A 25,441-nucleotide genomic window follows, 5' to 3' on the forward strand; every position below is an offset into this window, starting at 1 on the left:
TAGTAAATATTCAAAGGAGTGAATCTGCATTACCCATTTTCCTGTGCACCATTTCCGACTTTAAGTCAAATTCGTATTGTAGACCGATGACATTTTTTGTCTCAGAATGAAAGCTTTCTGAAGAAAAGAAGAGCTAATGGAAGGATATGGAGGCTTTTTCCCCCCCTCCAACTCTTTTTATCATAGGATCATTGAGACAGAAGGGATCTCAGAAGGCATTTTAATCCTCTACTACTTGTCTCTGAGAATGGCTGAGAGCATTGTTTCTTCCTGCCACTTTCCTCTGGGATTATTCTGCTTACTGAAATCTGCTATTTACTTTATAGGCTTATACAATAAAAAGTATTTAGATGAGCTGAAGTGCAGCTCCTTAAAAATGTATGTAATTCCAGTTGGCTTTTTAAATGGCTATCTTTGAAATGCAGAAATGCATAACAAAATCAACAGTGTTTCAGTGAGTGGAAATATTGAATGTTCCTTTGTTACACTGGGTATCTTTGAACAACTGGAATGCATTTACAATGCTTGCTGGTCTTCTGAGAGACATGCATCAAAACAGTGCTTTTGTTGGTGGGCTGGTTTGATGACACAGAGGCATTCTTATGTTTGAAGCATCTCAGTAGCTTTATAAATTTAAAAATAAGTGATTTCTCTTTTAGTGATGAAGCACTCATTGTATTCTGATGACTTCTGATTCTTTGATTCAATGACTTCTGATCTAGTTTACAAAGTTTTTAAGACTAGATTACTGAAGATGAACTTCTCAGCTCCTAGATTATATAGAACAAGGATTGCTGCTTCTGCAGACTCAGCAAGTTGCTGTTCTCAGGAAGTAAGTACAGTGGAAAAAACATAGGCAGTGGGGTTGAATTGCCTGGGCTTGGAACACAGCTTCACTGTGTTCTGTCTGTGTAAACTTGTATTCTTCTGAAAGCTCATGCAGAGACAGGGACTTGGATGCAGGTACTTAACCTGGGAAGTGATTCCAAGAAGGTACTTAACCTGAGAAATGATTCCAAGCTGAAGAAAAAGGAAAAAAGCCAATGACTGATTAGTGCTGTGGACAACCAGGACTCAATCCAGCCAGGCCTCTTTGAGATTCCCTATAAAATGTGATATTGCTTCGGAATAGCTGCATGGAGGGATGGGGAAACTGGGCTAGGTATTCACTGATACCTGTTTCTCAAGAACTGAGAGTTCTTCCCAAGGTATTACATTCCAGGTACTGCCCAACTGTCCTGTCCAGGAGCTGCAAAAGCTCTCAGAAAGCTCCCAGGCAGAGAATCAGAGAAAGAGTGACACTTATTGAGGAGGTGGGGCAGGGGGACTCTCATTGCAAATAGGGGACCTCAGAGGTGGGTTGGGGGATGTGAGAGGTGAATAAACAGTGTCTCCTACAGTCTTTGCATGCATAATCTAAGGATTTTATAAGAATGAGTCAACTTTGGAGGAAAATCATACTTAGCATAGTCTACTGACTTGTTTACAACACCTGTAGAGAATACAGTACTATGTTTGCCATGTAAAGGATTCTGTCTAGCCTTCAGTAGCTTCCCATTAACTTGTATGGTGAGGGAGTAAAACTTGGAAGTATGACATCACTGTTTTCTCATATGACGTGCCCTGAGATGTGTGTTTTGTGCTTCAGGGGCTCCTGAATGGTTCTAGAAGATTCTGAATGTATTTTTAGCAGGTAACTGGTATTGTAAAGCAGCAGCTTAGCATCTTCCTGTTTTTACTCTGCATAGATCAGAGTTGTCCTGCTCCGTGACTGTGATTTCTATGTACTGCATTGATGGGATGCTGTTTTGAAGTCCCTGAGGTAGGGAGACACTCTTAGGATCAGAGGAGAACTGAAAATAATCTCTCCTTCTATGAGGCTTTGGAAAGTTGTATATGACACGATTAGCCATGCTCCATGCAGCCTTGGTTAAAAGGCACCTTGGGGCTGCTACCAGGTATTTCATGCCCAATATAATCTAGGCTGTATCTGTAGACATGTAAAGTATTATTAACTCCATTTTCCTAATGAGGCAACTGAGAACCAGAACATTGATCCATGCATCAGAATCACCTACTGGGCTCATTAAAACAGATGGCTGGGCCCCACCCTAAGATTTTCTGAATGCTGATTCTTGATCTGGAGTGGCACCTGAGAACTTGCATCTCTACAACGTGGACCACACTTTGAGAGCTGCTGAAATATATATATATATATATATATATACACACACACACACACACATATATGTGTGTGTGTGTGTGTGTGTGTGTAGTGCATCTCAGTTAATGTTTGTCTTTGCAGCTGAATGATCTAAGCACTAGAGATGTCTGTCTTATTCACTGGTCTTTCTCTAGCTCAGGAACTGGCCCATAGTGCCAAGGTATTTGTTGAAAGAGAAGATGTGTGACTACAAATCCAGGTGAAGCTTAACTATTGCCTATGAACAGATGATGTGTTCCCGCCTGGAATGTCTATTTCTAAGGTGCATTTTTTGAACTTTTCTTTTCCAGACTCTAGTCTTCTCCTCACCGCTGACACCTGTTTTTTTTAAATCTTACTGAGTCAATTCCCATTCCAGGTGGCTGTTGACTTGCTGGTCTCTGACTAGACATATTTCTAAGCAAATTGAGCTCAGGGGTCCCTTATGCTTTCTCTTGACTGACTTGCTTTACTTGAGCTCCACTGTCTCTAGTTCATGGTCGATGTGTTATCTCTTGTCTCTACTTAACCTCTGGCTCTTAAGGAGCATAAAAGATTGATTTAGAAAACCACAGCCTGTCTGGGTCTCATCATTAGAAACTTCTCTGAATGAAGCAGGAAAGAAGCCAGCAATTTTCTAGTCCCCTTGAGGGGCTGGTATTAATAAAACAAAAACAAGCTTTGACTTTTATTTCTTTCTTCGTAATTGTCCATGCTCTTAAGTTGCCTTCTAACACAAATGCTGTGTTGAAGAAAAATCTAAATGATAGTAAGATACTTCTCCTTAGAGTATTTTATGAGGAAGACATGGTTTTCCTGAAATCTTGGCTTCAGAAGATATACATGGAATCATCCATGGGGATTTAGAATGCAGATTCCTGGGTCCCAACCCAGTTATATTCAATTGGAAGCAACTCTCTGTGGAGAAGGCCCAGGAATCAGCGCTTCTGGGGACTGCTGTAACAAATGTGTGAGAACCACTGCGATAGACCATGGGGTAGCAGACCTTTTCTATAAAAGGCCATATAGCAAATATTTTCAGCTTTGCTGGGCACATGATCTCTCCTATGAGTACTCAACTCTGCCACTGCAGCACGAAAACAAACATAGCAATATGTAAATATGTACTAGTCCATTTTCATGCTGCTGATAAAAACATACCCAAGGACTGGGCAATTTACAAAACAAAGAGGTTTATTGGAATCACAGTTCCATGTAGCTGGGGAGGCCTCACACTCTGGTGGAAGGTGAAAGGCACATCTCACAAGACCGCAGACATGAGAATAGAACTTGTTCAGGGAAACTCCCATATTTAAAACCATCAGACCTCATGAGACCCATTCATTATCAGGAGAAAAGCACAGGAAAGAGCCATTCCATGATTCAATCATCTCCCACCAGGTCCCTCCCACAACACATGGGAATTATGGAAGATACAAGATGAGATTTGGGTGGGGACACAGAGCCAAACCATGTTTTTCTACCCCGGTCCCTCTCAAATCTCATATCTTCACAGTTCAAAACCAATCATGGCTTCTCAGCAGATTGGTTTTGACTTCCCCCCAGAGTCTTAACTCATTTCATCATCAACTCAGAAGTCCACAGTTCAGTGTCTCATCTGAAACAGGGCAAGTTCCTTCGGCCTAAATGCCTGTAAAATCAAAAGCAAGTTAGTTACTTTCTAGATACGCTGGGGTACAGGCATTGGTAAATACAGCTATTCCAAATGGGAGAAATTGGCCAAAACAAAGTGCCTACAGGCCCCATGCAAGTCCAAAATCCAGCAAGGCAGTCAAATCTTAAAACTCCAAAACGATCTCCTTTGACTCCATGTCTCACATCCAGGTTACGCTGATGCAAGAGGTGGGTTCCCATGGTCTTGGACAGCTCTGCCCCTATGGTTTTGCAGAGTACATCCCCACTCCTGGCTGCTTTCACAGGCTTGTGTTGAGTGTCTGTGGACTTTCCAGGCACACAGTGCAAGCTGTAGGTGGATCTACCATTCTGGGATCAGGAAGACGGTGGCCTTCTTCTCACAGTTCCAATAGGTGGTGCACCATTAGGGATTCTGTGTGGGGGCTCCAACCCCACATTTCCCTTCTGCACTGCCTTAGCAGGAGTTCTCCATGAGAGCCCCACCCCTGCAGCAAACTTCTGCTGGACATCCAGGCATTTCCATACATCCTCTGAAATCTAGACATATGTTCCCAAACCTCAATCCTTTACTTCTGTGTACCCACAGGCTCAACACCATGTGGAAGCTGCCAAAGCCTGGGGCTTGTAACCTCTGAAACCATGGCCTGAGCTGTACCTTGGCCCTTTTTAGTCATGGCTGGAGCAGCTGGTAAGCAGGACACCAAGTCCCTAGGCTTCACACAGCAGGGGGACTCTGGGCCCAGCCCACAGAAACATTTTTTCTTCCTATGCTTCTGTGCCTGTGATGGGAGGAGCTGCTGTGAAGACCTCTGACATGCCCTGGAGACATTTTCTCCATTGTCTTGGGGATTAACATTCAGCTCCTCATTACTTATACAAATTTCTGCAACTGACTTGAATTTCTTCTCAGAAAATGGGTTTTTCTTTTCTATCACATTGTCAGGTGGCAAATTTTCTATACTTTTGTGCTGTTTCCCTTTTAAAACTGAATGCCTTTAACAGCACCCTAGTCACGTCTTGAATGCTTTGCTGCTTAGGAATTTTTTTCCCCCAGATACCCTAAATCATTTCTCTCAAGTTCAAATTTCCACAGATCTCTGGGTCAGGGGCAAAATGCCACCAGTCTCTTTGCTAAAACACAACAAGAGTCATCTTTGCTCTAGTTCCCAACAAGTTCCTCATCTCCATCTGAGACCACCTCAGCCTGGATTTCATTGTCCGTATTATTATCCAGCATTTTGGTCAAAGTCACTCAACAAGTCTCTAGGGAGTTCCAAACTTTCCCACATATTCCTGTCGTCTTCTGAGCCCTCCAGCCTGTTACCTAGTTCTAAAGTCACTTCCACATTTTCAGTTATCTTTTGAGGAATGCCCCACTCTACTGGTACCAATTTACTGTATTAGTTCGTTTTCAGGTTGCTGATAAAGACATACCTAAGACTAGACAATTTACGAAAAAAAGAAGTTTATTAGGATCACAGTTCTGTGTGGCTGGCGAGGCCTCACAATCATGGCAGAAGGTGAAAGGCACGTCTCACATGGCCACAAACAAGAGAATAGAGCTTGTGCAGGGAAACTCCCATTTTTAAAACCATCAGATCTCATGAGACACATTCACTGTCACAAGAACAGCATGGGAAAACCTGTCCCCATGATTCAATCATGTCCCACCAGGTCTCTCCCATAACATGTAGGAATTATGGGAGTTACAAGGTGAGATTTGGGTGGGGACACAGAGCCAAACCATATCAAAATGAATCAGTGTAACTGTGTTCTAATAAAAAATTTATTTATGAACACTGACATTTGAATTTCATATAGTTTCCTGTGTCATGAGACACAGTAAAAAAAATCCTTTAATTGTTTTTTAACCACTTAAAAATATGAAAACCCTTCTTAACACACGGGACTTACTTTGGCCCACAGGCTGTAGTCTGGTACCCTCTGTCCTGGACAGTCTAGACGGTTGTAAGAAGAGAGTGGTAATGCAGAGTTGTAAGTACTCTGCTGATGTTGATGTTCAATATTTGAGCAGAGTGTCTCAGACTTTATATGCTCTTTTTTTCTTCTTGGAATTCTGGAAAACTCATGAGATAAGAAAATGTTAGAGAGAAATGGAGAAAATGAGATAAGCAATTTGGCAGTCTCTCAGACAAGGTTTGGAAATCAAACTGTTAATGCAGTCTTCAAGGCCTTATAATGCTTTTGATATTTTTTATCAACATTATAGACAGTGCTGTTTTAATAAGACTCAGTCATGGGTTTGGAACTCACTGTCCTAATAGGACTGATGGTATTAACCTCAACCTTGGCTCCAGAAATGGCTTGTACCTGAAGTCTGTTTCCTGGGCCACATGATTGAGTGTTATATTGGATATAAGAATCCAATCAGAGCCAATGACATTGTCTTATACAGGAGATGCTGGGGATAAAAGAGGCAGGACCTCTATGCTAATGGATTTGAACCTCGGTGAATACATAGCTGAAACTTCTGCAGCTATCTGGGTGCTATCATTTTAGCAAGTGTCTTTGAGAATGAAGTCAACCCAACTCACTGGAGGACCAGACATCAGACAGAAAGGACCTACCAGGTGTGACTGGAAACTTCCTTGCAGTACTTCAACTTTCTAGACTTCCCATGACAAAATCAATGCCTTCTCTGTTTGATTGAGATAGAACTAGTCAGATTTTCTGCCATTTGCAATCTATGGAGTCTTATTTATATAATCTTCTGATTCAAACATTCTACAATTCTCTATCTTTGGAATCAACTATGCAAATGACCGGTCAGTAAAATCAGCTGCTCCCTGCAGCACTGACTTGTTCTCAAGTGGTTAGAATTTAAGAAATGTAAGAGTGGCCGGGCGCGGTGGCTCAAGCCTGTATCCAGCACTTTGGAGGCCGAGGCGGGCGGATCACGAGGTCAGGAGATCGAGACCCTCCTGGCTAACACGGTGAAACCTCGTCTCTACTAAAAATACAAAAAACTAGCCGGGCGCGGTGGCGGGCGCCTGTAGTCCCAGCTACTCGGAGGCTGAGGCGGGAGAATGGCGGGAACCCGGGAGGCGGAGCTTGCAGTGAGCCGAGATCGCGCCACTGCACTCCAGCCTGGGCGACACAGCGAGACTCCGTCTCAAAAAAAAAAAAAAAAAAAAAAAAGAAATGTAAGAGTAACAATTGCATTGAGAGAAGGGATGTTAATTTTCCTATTGTATTGCCAGTTCATTATTCCTATCCAAATGGCATAAGGCAGATAAAATAGACACAACTCTCATTTCTAATAAGTGCAAAAATTGGATGCCATACAATTAAAATTTATAGAGATGTGGCCGGGCGCGTTGGCTCAAGCCTGTAATCCCAGCACTTTGGGAGGCGGAGACAGGCAGATCACGAAGTCAGGAGATCGAGACCATCCTGGCTAATATGGTGAAACCCCGTCTCTACTAAAAAATACAAAATACTAGCCGGGCGAGGTGGCGGGCGCCTGTAGTCCCAGCTACTTGGGAGGCTGAGGCAGGAGAATGGCGTAAACCCGGGGGGCGGAGCTTGCAGTGAGCTGAGATCCAGAGAGATTTTTACTCTCTCTGATGGTGAAAGTATGAGCAGAAAAAATTTGTGCTGAAAGAATAGCAGAACTTAGATAAATCACAAACATCCAGTATTTTCCAATATTGATTTCTCCTTTCCTCCATTTTCCCTTCCTAAAAGACTCTCCTTGATGTCTTAGTGTGCCTCAGAGGCGAGTTTCTCTGTAAAGTCTTCAGCAGTCTTCTGAGCACAGAATTACCCTCTTTCCCCTCATTCTCCAATGGCATTTTATGCATGCTTTTATTATAACATTTATTATGCTTTAAGATGAGAGAGGATAAGTATCAGTTTTTACTTCCTGTATCAAAATGTGTCTTCTTGAGAACATAGTATATTATTTACTTTTAAACCTCCACACCTAACAGCACCTGACTCAGAGTAAGATTTGGGGTTTACTCAGTCAATATTTGTAGTATTTGTTGGTTAAATGATAGGCCACCAGAATGCTGTCTGGAGTATGTAACTACTTCTGCATGGTAATAGTAGCACACAAAATATGAAATGGAAATTAAAGCATTTCAAAACCTTTCCACCTCTAACTCACTGAGGTAAACAATTTAATACCATGATGTGCCCTTTCACAGCATTTTCCATATTGTATTAGTTAACCATTGCAGTGTAGCAAATTACTCAGGAACTTAGCCTTCACAAAAACAGTAAATACTTATTATACTACAGTTTTAGAAAGACAGGAATCCAGGAGCAGCTTGGCTGGGTTGTTCAGGCTCAGTCTCTCATGTGGTTGCCATTAAAATGTTGACTGGGGCTACAGGGTTTAACTAGAGTGAGAGAATCTGTTTCTTATGTCATTGTTGGCTGAGGCATTAGCTTCTCACTGGGCTGGTTCTCAGTGGGAGGCCTCAGTTCCTTTCCACATAAACCTCTCCACACAGCTGCTTGAGAGGCCTCACAATATGGCAGCTAGTTTCCCTCAGAAAAACCAGTTAAGTAAAAAGAGCCAGGCATAAACTGCAGTCACGTGCCATCACTTCTGCTGTATGGTCTTGGTCCCGAGACCAACTCTAATACCATGCATTATACAAGGGTATGAGTAGCAAGAGTCAGGGGCCATTGGGGGCCATCTTGGAGACTGGCTACCATCCATATAGGGTTTTTGGTTTTTATAAAAAATATAATGATGCATTTATTTGCAACTTTTTTCACATATAAATACTTCACCTTTTCTCCAGGTTGGTAGATATGGATGGATCTAAGTCATTCTTTACATTGTAGCTGACATTATAATACATTTATTTCAGACCTATTAATTCTCATTGTTTTCTATTACAATACAGTAATACATATTCTTGCATATTTATTTTCATTTTATAGAGGCTACCAAAAGTAAAAATGCTTGATCAAAAATAGTGTTTTGTTTTTTCTATTTCCATATACATTATTACATTTCAAAGGAGTGACAATATTTATTTTGCACCAACTATGCACAAAAGTACTCATTTTCCCATATCCTCTTTAGCACTGGACAATTTTTTATATACATTTGGTCATTTTGATGGGCAAGAGAAATCTCTCATTTTTCGTTTAGTGTACTTATTTCACTATTAGTGAGCTTGAGCAGTTAACATATGTATTGACCTTGTGCCTTATCTTTTCTGAATATTGTCTACTTGTAACCTTTCCTTCTCCTTTTCTCATCAATTTCTATGGAGTGTTTGGTATTTGCACATAACAAGAAATATAATTTTAATTATTTTTGCTCTGAAAAATTTATAGTATAGTCTCCTTAAAAGAATATTAGTATCCATTTCATCACCTTTTTGAGTTGATATACCTAAAAGTCTGCCAGGTTTCATAGGGATCAAGCATATACAGAAATACTTTCCATCTTATTTCTAGAGAACTTAAGATTGGATGAGAACGTGGCTATTGACATTACTAAGCTGATTCATCTACCCCAGAAAGTGGCAAATTAAGCAGTCTGTTGACTTTAAGATTACCTTGGAGATAAATCACAGAATTTAAAATGCAGTCACTCAGAAAGCAAAATTGCTTGGGAATAAAAGGCAATAATTACTATCACTCTCTCTGCAACTAGTGAAATATAAAAAGAAAAAAAAAAAAAAAACACCTCCCACTCTAAACCTTGAAGGCTCAGCAAATATTCAGAGACTCTTCAGATTGCATATTGTGATCAAAGCAGCAATCCTTAGGGTAAGCAGAAACTGCAAACTTCCCTCTCTCTGTGTGTTTTAAATCCCAAACTACTTTGATTGCTTTTCTGTCTAAATACAATAAACACCCTTGACCTTGAATTATACTGTTAGGAGATAAAAATCTAGTATCTGGAAGAGAGGACTAAAAATGAATTATTTGCTCTCTGGCATCTTAATGAACAATGGCCAGTAACAAATCAATAAAGATAGTATGACAAGCTGTGATTAAACGAGTTTTAGATAAAATCCCCAATATAATCAATGTTTAATATATTGGCTGTCTAAAAGTACCTCTTTGGGATTACTGCTGCACTGTTTAGGAGTTAGTTTGGGTAAATTAGCAGTGAGGAATTGGGAAAAGGGAACACAACAAATTGTTTTATATTCCTGGCAATATTATAAAGAATATTCTTATATTTTAATTTCTTACCATGTTATTTGGGGGAATTTTCTGGTAAGAGTCACAGTGGTTTTAATTACTTGGCAAATAGATTCTTTATTCCATAGACTAGTCCCTGATACTATCATTGAAGATCAGTGAAGTCCCATTGATAACCCCTTTTTCCTATTCTCACCACTCTGTCCTCATACTACAGTATACAAGTCTAGATTATTACTCATAGATATTTGTTGTCCTTTCAGAATCCCAACAGAAGACAGCTGGTGTGCCTTCTGTTAAGATAAATTTAGGTGTTGTTATTTACAAAGGTACGATTTACAAAGGCAAGGGGAAATGTAGTTTTAGTAGTACAAAATCTTACAGTCAAAAAGTGAAAGTGCATTTACTAATCTAAGCACAAATGAATGAAGACAGGGAATACTAACCAGAACCTAGAAAGAATAAATCATCATATAAAGAAAGAAACTTTGAAAAAAGCAGTGGCCTTAAGTGGAGAAACACAGCCAGCTGGAGGTGACATCACAGGGAAGCTGTGGGAGGCGTAAACACACTCACCTGACTTGCCTTCCTACCTCCAATCTCCAAGAAGACATGGGTGCTCATTGATATCATTTATGTGAGTCCCTTGGGACAGAAAATAGAGTGAATGGAGTGAAGAAGACTCCAGAGTGGCAAATAAAAGATGGAACACTACAGATACTTATACTCTTTTTCACATTACTGAAATTAGGCTTGGCCTTTTGCTTTGCTCTGACCAAGGATGTGTGAGTAGGAGTGATATGCATCACTCCTAGATAGAAGCTTTAAGAACCACCATGAGTTTCCCAGTCTCCATGGCTCTGCCTTCACAAAATTACATGTCTGGATGGAACCTTCATTAGCCTGAGTTCCTGAGTAACTTTGCGGAGCTGAACCCCCTTCCCAATCCCCAATAAAATGAAATGAGGAAGAAATATACTTAGCTGTTTAAGACTCTGAGATTTGTGCATTAACAGTTTTGGCAGTATTACTTTGTTCATCCTGACTGACACAATGTGTCACTAAACCATGAGCCTCACTTTTCTAGTTGGAAATATCAACATGGTAACTGTGAAGGCGATGTACTGTAATAAATATATATCAGATTTCTTCACAAATATTAGAAAGGCTCTGTGAATTCAAGCAATTTTAGGATTTATGTAGGCATTTCTATTTTTTAAGTTAGCATATCTGGAATTATCATAGTACAGGTTGAGCATTCCTGACCTGAAAATCTAAAATTTGAAATGCTCCAAAATTCAAAACACAATGCCGCAAGTGTAAAATTTCATACCTGACCTCATATGATGGGCTATGGTCAAAACACTGTGCAAACTTTCTTTTCATGCACAAAATTATTTAAAATATTATATAAAATTATCAATCTATGTGCATGAAGTGTATATGAAGCATAAATGAATTTCACCTTAGATTTGGATCCTATTCTCAAGATATCTCATTATATATATGCAAATATTCCAAAATCCAAAAAAGTGTGAAATTTGGAGCACTTATGGTCCCAGGCATTTCAGATAAGGGATACTCAACTTGTATTTAAGACCCAGATTGAATTAATGGGAAAGATTGTTTTGAAGTAACAGATTAACTTAGTGTTTAAGTTCTTTAGGGCGTCTTTGAATAAGTTATTTTGAAAATGCATGTTTGCAAGCTTCTTTTTAAGGCAGATTTCCAGCTCTGCAAGGATGGTATCTAGCCGTGAATTGAATTACTTCAGTCTCAAGCTACTGAAGCCCTTCAGTGCCTCCTATACGACAGTCAGTTTGGAGAAACACTATTCACATCCAGGATGCAAGGGTAGAGGTCCTCGATTCTGATTAAAACCACTGGAATCTTGTGGAGAGAGGATTCTGGCTAAATAAAGCAAAATTTTTCTGGAGTTTCTTGGAGCTCTATGGTCTGTTTTTATACTGCTGGTTGTGGCAGTTCCAGATGTAAGCTTTTTATACCGATTTGGAGAAAGGACTGACATTCTGGCTATTTTGATGCTGTTTTATTTCTCACTTATAAAGTGGAAATAAATTATATGATAGTTAATAATATATAATATAGCTAATAATATATATTATAATGATAGTTAATAAATATAAATTGTAAGTTCTTAGAAAAGCAGTATCTGACAAGGTGTAAGCGCTCACTAGATGGTTGCTATGATGATGCTGCTGCTTTGTCTGCTGCCTCAAAAGTGGGAATACTAAGTGGACACTATTGCATGGCATTATCATTGAAACATACATGGTAACCTGAAAAGAATGGCCTTCCAAGTTTCCTGCATTTGAAACCCACAGAATGAAGGAGGATAATTGAAATACAGTATATGGATCTGATCTGACCCACTCACTCAGCTGAGTCTTTAATATCTGCCACACTGATTCATGCTGTGCCTCCTAAGGATTGATTGACCACCGGTATATATCCCAGACCTCTCAGGGGTCATCTGGAAAAAAAGACAAACAAGGAAAGTCACTAATTACTATGAACAAAAGCCAATGCATTTGATCCCTGTGATAAATGAGAGGTGAGTCTTACATTTTGGAAATTGAGTGTATTGGTACTTTCTGTTAGTGAGATCAGAAAGAGAGTTCTAAAATAGACTCAGGAGCCCCTTGCATATTGGTGAACTTGGTCTCTAGTAGGCTCTCAATTTGACACCTTCAGGGCATGGCCACTTGTAGCACTGTAACACCCAAGCTTTTAATCACTGCTGAGTGACAAACCTGGCTGCTCACAGAAAGGCAAGCTGCATATCAATAGCTCAAGTGTTGTTCTCACATTGGTCTCGTAATATCTTCATGTAATACTTGTAGTAGCAAGACTTAGCTTATTAAAGTAACTTACTGGATTGTAAATTGACTTCTTATAGTAGTCCCTGGTACACACTCAGAAACACACATACACACACACACTCATGCTTGCAAGCTATGATCTCAGGAAGATTATTATGTACAGTTCACTTAGGTTTCCCTACAATTGTTTTTAAATGAACCTGAAACATAGCCACGTATTTCCAACACTGATGCTTTGGAAAGTTTTATTAGACCTAGCTTTTGGAGAGGACCAGTACCTTAGTTTACTTTATATTCCTAAGCATCTCTTCCTTCATCTTTTATCTTGGAATCTTCAGGTCTATGAGAACCAGCTGTCAAATTTCAGGTTGCACAAAATCAGAGAGCAACTGAATAGTTGTAAGAAATAACTTATGTTTCTATATAAATGGAAGATATATCCACAGTATTCAAATTAAACTAGCCTATGGTGGGGTAACACATCAACCCCCAAAACTCAGTGGCTGAACACATAAGAGCACATTCCTGGCTCACACAGTATTGACTTTGGGACCAGCTACTGCAGGTCTCCTGTCTTCTAAGAGGTCTCCATGTGCTTCCATATTGTGCCTCCATCTTCCCCTCCTGGCTTTCAAGGTTGGCATTATTCTCCATGGTCCTAGCTCACACTCTTGGAGGCACTTTATTCTCATTCTACTTCTTGGCCGTATTCAAAGTAGATATTGGGTTATAGACCTCATTGGTAACTACATAGCTTTTCCATCCCATGGGAATTGTTGTTGGTTCAAGAACTATTTTAGGTCTCATATGAAGTCACGGATTTTTATTCTTTTTTTCTCCAGTTTCAGGTTTCTTTGGCAACAAAATGATCTCCAAAGTCTTGGCAGGATTTTCATACATCTATTCTGGTGAATTCCATGTACCAGTGACCACACAGAGAGTGTTTGTTCTCAGATTTTGAAAAATATTTTTTTCTTTTTTTTTTGCTTTTTCTTCCACCACGCTTTTCAACTTAATGAGGTTATTGTGCATTGGTGGGCACACCCTAATCTGGTTTTTCCCCCAATGGAAACATTTCCTAGGGCAGCACCCTTTCAAGCAGTAGCACAGGGAGTCCACTTCTATCTTACATAGAAGTTTTCCATCTAAGCAAACTGCTTCCCTGATTGCTATGACAGAGGCAGAGAGAATAGGAGGGTTCATATACACACACACAATCATATACACTCACATGCCCTGATCTCAGAAAGATCACTTTGTACAGTTCACCATAGCTTATTAAAACTAGTCACATGGCTTCTGCCTATCTGCAAGGTAGGCTGGGAGGTATAGTGTTCTGCATGCAGAGGGAGGAGAGCAGAACTGCTTTAAATTGCTGCCATAAAATGTTAAAACAAGGAGGGGTTTTTGAGGTAACCTAGTCCTATAAGTTTAGTTTAGAGGTTAAAAAAAAAACAGAGTCACCTTGTAGTATAGTTTGAAGTCAGGTAGCATGATGCCTCCAGCTTTGTTCTTTTTGCTTAGGATTTTCTTGGCTATATGGGATCTTTTTTATGTATGTTTATTGCAGCACTATTTACAATAGCAAAGACTTGGAACCAACCCAAATGCCCATCAATGATAGACTGGATAAAGAAAATGTGGCACATATACACCATGGAATTCTATACAGCCATGAAAAAGAATGAGTTCATGTCCTTTGTAGGGACATGGATGAATCTGGAAGCCATCATTCTCAGAAAACTAACACAGGAGCAGAAAACCAAAAACTGCATGTTCTCACTCATAAGTAAGAGTTGAACAGTGAAAACACATGGACACAGGGAGATAAACATCACACACCAGGGCCTGTCGGGTAGTTGGGGACAGGGGGAGGGAGAGCATTAGGATAAATACCTAATGCATGTAGGGCTTAAAAGCTAGATGATGGGTTGATAGGTGCAGCAAACCACCATGGCACCATGTCTACCTATGTAACAAACCTACACATTCTGCACATTTATCCTAGAACTTAAAGTAAACAAAAAAAAAACCAAAACAACAAAAATAGAGTTCTTAATAAATTCATCTGAAATCACAAATATTTCTGAATAAGATCTAGAACTAGATCCCAATTTTCCTAAAGGATAGTCCGGGAACATATCTACCTGCCTTCTAATCATACCATTTTTGTAAAAATTTCTAAGCTATTAGAACTGAATGACCAAATTTCCATTTTCAGGTAGTATTTTACTATATGTATGAACGGGTACATGGACCTTACCTGTTTTTTCTCCATCACTCACTCACTTGTGTATTCAATGTGTTGGTGCTGAAAAGACGAGAATATATGAGAATATATACACAAATTCCATTCTCCTTATCTTTAAGGAGGAATCAGAATTTTGGAAAAATAAATGAGTAAGCAGAAGATATTAACATACTATGAAATATGCTAGAATGAGTTGTACACTGGCACAGGAAGAGAAGTAGATCACTCAGAATTTGATATAGAGAGTGTTTTCTGAAGTAGTTTAAAGGAATCACAAAAATACATCATTCTAGTTTTTTATAATGGATTCAGACATAGTTTCCCGTCCTGGCTCTGCCATTTATATGCAGTATACTTTTGGCATGTTGCTATCTGACCATTACTTTTCTCTACTGTAAAGTGGGGCTAATAATACATGCTTTGCAAGGTTGATTATGAAACAGACTAAATATATAAAGCACTGACAAAAATGATACATTTAATAGACATTTATTAAATGGTAGCAATTATTCTTACTGGTGATTTTAAATTGTTTAAATAATTATGGGATTCAGAATACCTTAAGTGTCACACTCATCACTATTGATGGATTAACTATTTCATCACTGAACATAATTTACATACATAGAAAGGATATGAATTATATAAGTGGAAAAGACATCCCTATGCCACCACCACCACCATTACCACCATCATCTTTATCATCATTGTCCTCATGACCTTATGCTTTGCTGATCAAGATGTCTTAGGTCCAAAGGAATGCTTCTCTGTATACACACACACACACACACACACACACACACACACGTATATATATAATTGATATCCTTTCTACATATGTAAATTACTTTCAGTAATGAAATAGTTAATCCTTCAATAGTGATGAGTGTGACACTTAAGGTATTCTGTATCCCATAATTATTTAAATGATTTATGTATATATATGTTTGTGTGTGTGTGTGTGTATACATAGAAGCATTTCTTTGGACCTAAGACATCTTGGTCAGCAAAGCATAAAGTCATGAGGACAATGATGATAAAGATGATGGTGATAATGGTGGTGGTGGTGGCACAGGGATGTCTTTGCACTTATATAATTGATATAAGTGAAATATATATATGTGTGTATATATGTATATATGCATGTATATATTTTATATATGCTTGTGGATGGGTGTTTGTATATATATACATACACACACACACACACGTAAAGAAAGAGAGAGATTTAAGACATTTTAAGGAATTGGTTCATAAAATTATGGAGACTGGCAAGTCCAAAATCTGTAGGATGGGTCAGTGGGCTGGAGACCCAGGGAAGATCCAATGTTGCAGATTCAATTCCCGAGGCCATCTGTTGGAGAATTCCTTCCTCTAGGGAGATAATCAGATTTTTATTCTATTTTCTTCTTCAGTTGACTAGATGAGGCCCACACACATTATGGAGGGCAATCTGCTTTACTCCAAGTCCACCAGTTTAAATGCGAATCTCATCCAAAAACACCCTCACAGAATCATCCCGAATAACATTTAACCAACTATCTGGACACTGTGGTGCAGTCAAACTGACACATAAAATTAACCATCACAAGTCTACCCTTGACAACTTGGCACCCATACGAATCTCCTTAAGGCATATATAGTCTCCAAAAATAATAGAGAGAATAACAAAATTATAATTTCACCTAGTAAGACTCAACTATCCTACATACAACCAAAAATGCTCTAACTATCTTTTGAGAAGAGGATACAAAGCATATACATATATATATGTATGTGTACACACATACATATATATAATATATAGAGATACACTTTTGATCCTCTTCTCATCTTATCCTCTTTGTAAAATATATCAATCTATATCTATCTGTAGATATATGTGTGTGTGTGTGTGTGTGTGTGTGTGTGTATGTACTATTTCTCTGAAGATCCCTGACTAATATATTCATTATCATTATAAGATTTATAGAAATAATAATCATTGCAGACATTGGGCCAGGGCATCTGTATTACGGCTATTGTGTCATTGATCTCATGGAACTTTCACAAGAACTGATAGAGAGGTACTATTATTGCCACTATCAGGAGATTGAGATATAGAAAGTCTAAGTAACATGCCCATGCTGCTGAAAGAACTTTCAATTTATTGTTCTTTTAAGGCACCCACAATGGTGCCTTAAATACTTTCTAGTACCAACTATGGCATATATGAATGCATTCATGAATATGAATAAATGAATAAATAAATATAAAGTCTGGAATAGTAAACATTTGAAAAGATGTCATAAAATACAAAAACAACGCCACAAAGATAATAACAGGAATTATGAAAAATACTGATATATGAAGAAGCAACAAACCCCAAAGACCAAAAATATATTTCACACATTTTAAGAACAATTTGAAATGACGCCAGGGCCCAATGGACCTGGTGATCTACTAAGCCACAGATCAACCGTATTTGTAATGCCTTTTCTTTGAGTTCAGCAAATACTTATTATAAATGTGCTAGGGTAGGAACTTACAATCTAATAAAGAGGATTAGAGAAGAATACCAAAAACTACAGCACCAGACAGATTAGAGTAAATGAAGTGAGTTAAAAGAAATACAGTGAGTTAGCATAAAGGCTCCAAGGAAGGAGAATATGTATTTGGAAAGATGTGTTAAATAAATAGCATGTTTTCCAACTTTTTCTATCCCACTAACCATTGAAGGGAATGAACATCCAAATGTGTACTCTCCCAAGGCACTGATACTCTTATTCAAGGTTTAAAGTGACAGGCAGTGGCCTTTGCCTACTCCCTAGCCTCATGTCCTGCCCTTACCTTCTAATGTCTAGTGCCACTAGCTCCAGTTCCTTAACTCTTCCAAGCTCCCACTTCTTACCAGTCCTTTGCACTTGCAGATTCCATTGCATGGCCATTCTCTCTTATCCAGCTTCCCTTGCATTAGCAAATTCCATTTGTTCTTTACATCTCAGGTCTAGAGTCACTCCTTCAATGAAGCCTTCTCTTAGCTGCAGTATAACTCAAGTAACTTTGTTATTGCTTCTTAGGATAATGCCCTTTTTCTTCAGAACACTCATCTCCATTTATATTATAACTGCAAACTTATAAGCAATATAAGTGTGGGCTGGGCTCAGTAGAATGCAAACAGGTAGCTCCTTAATTTTTCTCTATGTTTTTAAGTGCTTTCTGGTGTGTGTCATTTGGTACCACCACATCTTGGGGAGATGACATAGCTCTTCTAGATACTTTTGGATATTTACAAATAGGCTGACTTTTAGGATTAGAAAATCCAGGCCAATGTAAAATAAACTGTATCTTATCAAATTCAACTCTTCTACAGACTGAGGTTCAGAAGTTCTTCTCCATTTTCACAAGTTCCTTGTACATTTTGATTCTACAGTCTGGGTCATTCTTTACCATCCAGTGAGAAAGGAATGAGGGAACAAAGTGAAGGTATGTATAGTTTTCCCTGGATAGATATAGTAGGCAGCTGATAAATATCTTTTAAATGGATGAACCCATTTTACTACTGACAGGCTATGCTTCCTCACTCGTGAGACAATGAAATGCTAGAGCACCATTTGTGCAAAGTAACTGCAGTCCTCCTATAAAGTACTTCAAAAGGTTGAAATAAATGTCCACCTCACCATACTTGAAAAAAAGTGTCCACCTCTTTATTCACTGACTTGAAATAAATGAAATCAATGTCTACCTCTCCCTACTTTAAATGATTGAAATAAATGTCCATCTTTGGGCTTTTTAAATGCCACATTTATTTCAACCATTTGGTGCCTGATGGTGCAAGGGGTAGGCATTCACTCTACATGTTTTTTGCAATCTTCTCACCATCCCCACCTGGGCACACACTCACCTCCCCCTCTCCCATGTCCCATCTCCCATCCCATGTCTCCACTCCCCTTTGCACCCTGTAGTGAAGCATCAAGCAGACATACCACCTGTCCCTCTTGCCTCCTCTCTCCAGCCCTCTTGGATATCTTTGGGTTCTCTGCCTTTTCACTTCCTGTTTACCGCACCTAAAAGATCTTATCCCTGTCTTCATATATCAAAATTCTACAAAGTTTAGCTTTCAGTTTGAGAGCATCTGGCTAACAGCCTTCTAAAATATCTAAGGAAGATTGGAAAAAGGCAGGAGCTCAGAATGGCATGAAAAACCAAAACAGTCAGTCAACCATCATAGGGGTGACATATTAGTCAGAGTTTCCTAGAGGGACAGGACTAATAGCATAGACATATATATGAAAGGGAGTTTATTAAGGAGTATTGACTCACATGATCACAAAGTGAAGTCCTACAACAGGCCGTCTGCAAGCTGAGGAACAAGGAAGCCAGTCCCTAAACCTCAAAAGTAGGAAAGCTGAGAGTGCAACTTTCAGTCTGTGGCCGAAGACTGGAGAGCCCCTGGCAAACCACTGATGTAAGTCCAAGAGTTCAAAAGCTGAAGAACTTGGATTCTGGTGTTTGAGGGCAGGAAATATCCAGCATGGGAGAAAAGTTAAGGCCAGAAAGCTCAGCCAGGCTGGTCCTTTCACGTTCTGCCTGCTTTATTCTAGCAGCGCTGGCAGCTGATTAGATTGTGCCACCCAGATTGAGGGTGGGTCTGCCTCTCCCAGTCCACTGACTCAAATGTTAATCTCCTTTGGCAACACCTTCACAGACAAACCCACGGAAAATACTTTGCTTCCTTCAATTCAACCAGGTTGATGTTCAATATTAACCATCACAAGTGCCAATCTAGGGGCAATGTCCACGGAATACAAGTTGAGTCATCTGTTATCTCATCACTCAAAAATCATGAGAAATACTTTTTTTTCAAATCAAATGTAATTTATATCATGCTATTGCTCTGACATATATGGATTTCTGACTAGTCACCCAAATAATTGTGTTAAGTTCCTATAGGGCCATTAACCAGAGGCAGCTCAGAAAATGACAAAAGAAAAGGAGAAAAACTTGAAGGCAAATTAGCCTGAATTCATACTACTGATTACATACCAATTTTGAAAATGTGCCAATTTCAATTGTCATTAAATTGCTCAAGAATTATTGAATTTATATATTTCACTTGGTGCTTTCAATTAAAGGGAGAGAAAAGCACCAATAAAGCTATCAAATATATTGGTTTTACTTTAACGCCTGTGTTTCCTAACTGTACTGATTTCAGCTCTGTGCCAAACAACATTGAATTTAGAAATTTTCAAGATGAGCTGAATGCCCTCAGCTTCCTAGAGGACGTGTTCTAAACAGTATTTCTTTAATTAGAAATACGACTTTAGGATCTGGAAGTTTTAATTTAATTTTGTTGGTGGAAATTTATGGATTTTTCTTTACAGCAACAGTTGGTGATGTTTTTGGATGATTTGAGTTATAGATACACTATAGGTTTTGGAGAAACTGAGAAAGAGAAATTGAAGCTTAAAACTAACACAGGAACAGAAACCAAACACTGCATGTTCTCACTTATAAGCGGGAGTTGAACAATGAGAACACATGGACACAATGAGAACACTGGGGCCTGTTGGCAGGTGGGGTCGGGGGAGGGAGACCATTAGGAAAAATAGCTAATGTGGCTGGGCTTAATATGTAGGTGATGGGTTGATAGGTGGAGCAAACCACCATGGCATGCATTTACTGATATAACAAACCTGCACATACTGCACATGTATCCTGGAACTTAAAATAAAAATGAAATATATATGTGCCATATTTATCAACAGTTCCTTAAATACAATGTTAACTTAAAAGCTTTGCTGCACAATATTCTCTTGAATTGCGTTATTTCACATGACAAGTGTTGTGCGTGTATAACAAAATAGAGAATGAGTAGTAGGTTGAATGGCGTCCTCCCAAAAATGAGGTCCATGTTCTCAACCCTGCACCCAGTGAATGTGACCGTATTTGGAAAAATGCTTTCTCCAGATGTAAATCAGTTGAGGATCTCCAGATGAGTTTTATTATTTGGTAGACTCTAAATCCAAAGATAAATGTCTAAAGATAAGAGAAAGGAACAGGGAAACTTGAGACAGAGAAGAGACAGAGAAACAGACACAGAAGAGAAGGCTACATGATGATGGAGGAAGAAATAAGAGTAATGCGGCCCCCAGGGATGTCCAGAGTCACCAAAAGCTGACGGGGGAAGGGATAATTTTCCCCTAGAACCTCAAAAAGAAATGCATGCCTGCCAATACCTAGATTCCAGACTTCAGCCTCCATAACTGATGTGATTTGGCTGTGTCCCCACCCAAATCTCATCTTGAATTGTAGCTCCCATAATTCCCATGTGTTGTGGGAGGGACACAGTGGAAGATAATTAAATCATGGGGGCAGTTTCCCCCATACTGTTCTCATGGTAGTGAAGAAGTCTCATGAGATCTGATGGTTTTATAAGGAGTTTTTCCTTTCTCTTAGCACTCATTCTCTCTTGCTTGCCTCCATGTAAGACATGCCTTTCACCTTCTGCCGTGACTGAGAGGTCTCCTCAGCCATGTGGAACTGTGAGTTCATTAATCCTCTTTTTCTTTATAAATTACCCAGTCTGGGGTATGTCTTTGTCAGCAGTATGAAAACGGACTAATATAGTAACTGTGTATAATGAGTAAATTCCTATTTTTTAAGCTACTAAGTGTGTGGTAATTTGTTACAGCAGCCCTAGGAAATTACCACAGTAATTATTCTGTATACTCTTGTAGGTCTTGTTTCAAGTTTTGTTATTATAAGCTATTATATTTAAGATATAATTATAATATGAAAACATGTTACATTTATATATTTCAAAATGAGTTTGCAGTTAGAAGAAATAATTAAAATGTATACATTGAAAAATATTTTTATAATGTTTACTGTGTATCATGCCCTCTGTTAGCTGCTGAGTAGCCAATCATTGGCAAAAGCAGTCTGGGTCCCTGTTCTCACTAAATTTATATGTAATTTAATCTCGCATACTTTGGAGAAACTGAGATGTACTGTAGAACCAACATATTGCCCAGCAATTGAAAAAAAAAGTGGCAATTTCTAAACAAGCCTCTTGTCACTTTATTAGATTTTTATTCTATAAAATGTGAAAGTGAAACTGAGAATTCATAATGGAGGCAGACAAAACATGGATTAACATATTGTTACTTGAAAGGTACCATCAACATGCCAGCCAAAAAAAATTACAACGCACAGAAAAAGCAAAAAACTGGTTATCCAAACTGTATTTGATAGATATTAACTTCTGAGAAAACAAGCTAGATTCCTGTCCTAATACTTATTCCCTCTTCTTTACTCAAAAACAACAACTCCTGAAAATAATAGGACAGGAAGAAAAAGCCATCACATTACACGTATTAGACCTTGCAAAACGTTCACCCAATAATTAAAATGTCAACATGAGAAGCAAAGAATGGAAACACATTGCTAATGCGAGAAAGAAGTTGATTTTTATATTTGTATTATATTGTATAATCTCTGAGCATCAGAGAAAGAAGCAGTGAGCAAGGGCTTCAGGGAGTAGAAGATGTTTACACTAATTCAAGCTAGTCATGTTTGATGAGTATTGAATGAGGGGGAAAAGTATATAAAATATTAAAACAAATTTTAAAATTTAGTAATGAAGCACCTCCTATGGGTAGAACACTGCTCTAGGTGTCTTGAAATCCTACTCAAGGGTCATGAACCAGCCAAAATTACCTATTGTACATTAAAGTTTTTCTTCTCTTCAAAGAACTCCTTCATCTTGTGAAACACAGTGATAACTATGATCTATGCAATTAATCAAGCAAGGTTCAGTGTTAGTCATCAAACATAAGAAATCAGAGAATCTTGGCTCCCTTTCTGGTAACAGAACTATGTTGCTTGCCCAGCAACCCACACTGGGAAACTACTACTCACTCACTGCATGTAATCACTGAGATGATCAATGCAGTATCCTACAGTTTTCTAGAAAAGGATATGCATGCTGAACTGTTTAGGGAAAAGCTCACTGGTTGCAATTGACTTTGGAATACTTACAAATAAGTATAATTGACACATGGATGGAGGAATGGATAGATGGGTAGTTCTGTAATAAGGTGTAGTAAAATATTAATGGTAGAATCTAGATGGTGGGGATTTTTGTGCTCACTGTGAAAGTCTTTCCATTTTGCTCCATGTTTTAAAATGCCCATCATTTAATCTTGAAAAATTCTAATGGTGTGACATGATTTTAATTGTAAGTGATATTGCTTCTCAAATATTTCATTTCAAGAGGGAGAGCAATAGAAATTTGTCACAGAAAAGTTAGCCCCTGGCTTCAACTTACTGGCTACTGACAGATAAATTATTTATGGAAGATGCATTCTCAAGGAGAAAAAAAGTCTGGTACTTTGCTTTTTGATCTTCTGACAAAAGCGTTTTTGATATTTGTGCAAATGGTACAAACACGAATTTGTCACCATTTCCTGATACTTTTCAGTGCCAAGCTGACCTATTTTTGGTGACTTCTTCCGTGGGTATTTTTGAGTAGATCTAAACAAGAACCTGTTTGATACCTAGTAGGGGTCCCAGGAACCCATGCAGAAATAGCCATTTTCAGGGCTGAATTATGCCCTCAGGGAACAACTAAACATGTGCCTATGAATGACTGGCTCTTTCAAGTAAAATGATAAAACTGTTCTCTTTGCAACACCCACTGTATTGGGCATTTATTATGTGTAAAACTCCATTTTAGACATTGGGAGCTCAAAGATGAATCAGACATTGAGGTTGTCCTTTAGTAGGTTTCAGGTAATGGCTTAACTATGCTGCTCTCTTATAGCAATAGAATGTTAATTGGACCTTGAGTGGAAAATATTATGGGAGTGTTGAATAAGTGACAGATAGGAATCTATATGTGAGACACAATCTTTTCTCTCTGTCATCATTCATATCTGTAGGAACTTTCATCCCTTTTACCTGTAACTTCTAACCAAAAAAAGTAAGCATGTCTTACAAAATTGCAACTCTAAACCTCACAAGCTCCTATTAGGCTAGTCCTGAATTTCAATACTACAGTTATTCTTATCTCTGGAAATGTATAGTAATAAACATTTATTATTAGAAGGAACTTCAGTGATCTAAGTCAAACCTTTATTTCATATAAAATAAGGAAACAATTTATTGAGATTATTTATGCTGGTCACTTTGTCACTTTAAAGCTGATTGTATCCTATGAATGTCTGAACAAGTCTGAAGTTGTCAGTGAAGAACAGAAAACTGTAAATGGAGGTTTAAATCATTTTAACTTTATATTTGTCTTATATATAAATTGTGGGGAATTACTTTGTAAAATATTATGAAAATCGTTTGCTTTTTAAATAAATAACTCTCTTATATCTCCAAACCAAATATGTAAATCTCTCACCTTCCTTCCATTCCTGTTTGACAGTGTAGACTGTCTACAAATGGCTCATCTGACCACTGCAGTTTTCTCTCAACTAGTATTGCTACCTTCAGTCTTTCTCCTCCTTGATTCATTTTTCTCAAGGCTGCCAGATATGTTTGAATTTATTTATTTACTCACTAGAAATCTTCACTGATTTCCCAAACACTGGACAAAATTTAAAATTTGGCTTTCAAGGCCGTTTAAGACATGGGCTCGCGGCCTTCTCACAGCCCCACTCCTGTCGGGATGTCGGGACTGTGGGAACTCCGTCCGAGAGCCCCACCGGGGACTCTGTCGGCCTTCTTTGCCGGAGGCCGTCAGACCTCTTCCCCACACCTTAGGTGACCAAAATAAACTTGCAGTTTTGCTCCTAAAAAAAAAAAAAAAAAAAAGACATGGGCTCTGTTTATCTTTCCTTCTTCCTTCTCTCTCATCCTCTCTCCATCCTCCCCCCTCCCCCCCCCGCTTTGTTCTTCCTTTTATCTAGTATTTATGTAGTTTTTGCTATGAACTAAATTATCTCAATGGATGCTGGGTATATAGAGATGGGAAAAATACAAACAATATTATTTAGGAGGAAATTCTAAAACGTTATGAAAACATGATAAAGACTAGTTTAGTGGAGAGGTAAGTCATGTACATGATTGGAATATTTTAAAGAGCTCAATACCATATTGCAATCAGTTCTTCCCAAGTCATCTATAAATTTAATTAAATTCCATCAACTCTTTCATTATGTTTTGGTTTGATTTTTGTAGGAATTAAAGATACTAGAACTTATATGGTAAAAGAAATGATGAAGAATTTCCAAGTCACTCCTGAAGATGGCAAGTTTGAGGGACTTTCCTTACTAAATGCAATTTAAAAATAAATGTAACTTTAGTAATTAAGCCTATATGATATTCCACCGTGGATAGATAATCGAAGATGAGAAC

Source organism: Trachypithecus francoisi, unplaced genomic scaffold, assembly GCF_009764315.1.
Source record: "Trachypithecus francoisi isolate TF-2019V2 unplaced genomic scaffold, Tfra_2.0 Lachesis_group0, whole genome shotgun sequence".
NCBI lineage: Eukaryota > Metazoa > Chordata > Mammalia > Primates > Cercopithecidae > Trachypithecus > Trachypithecus francoisi.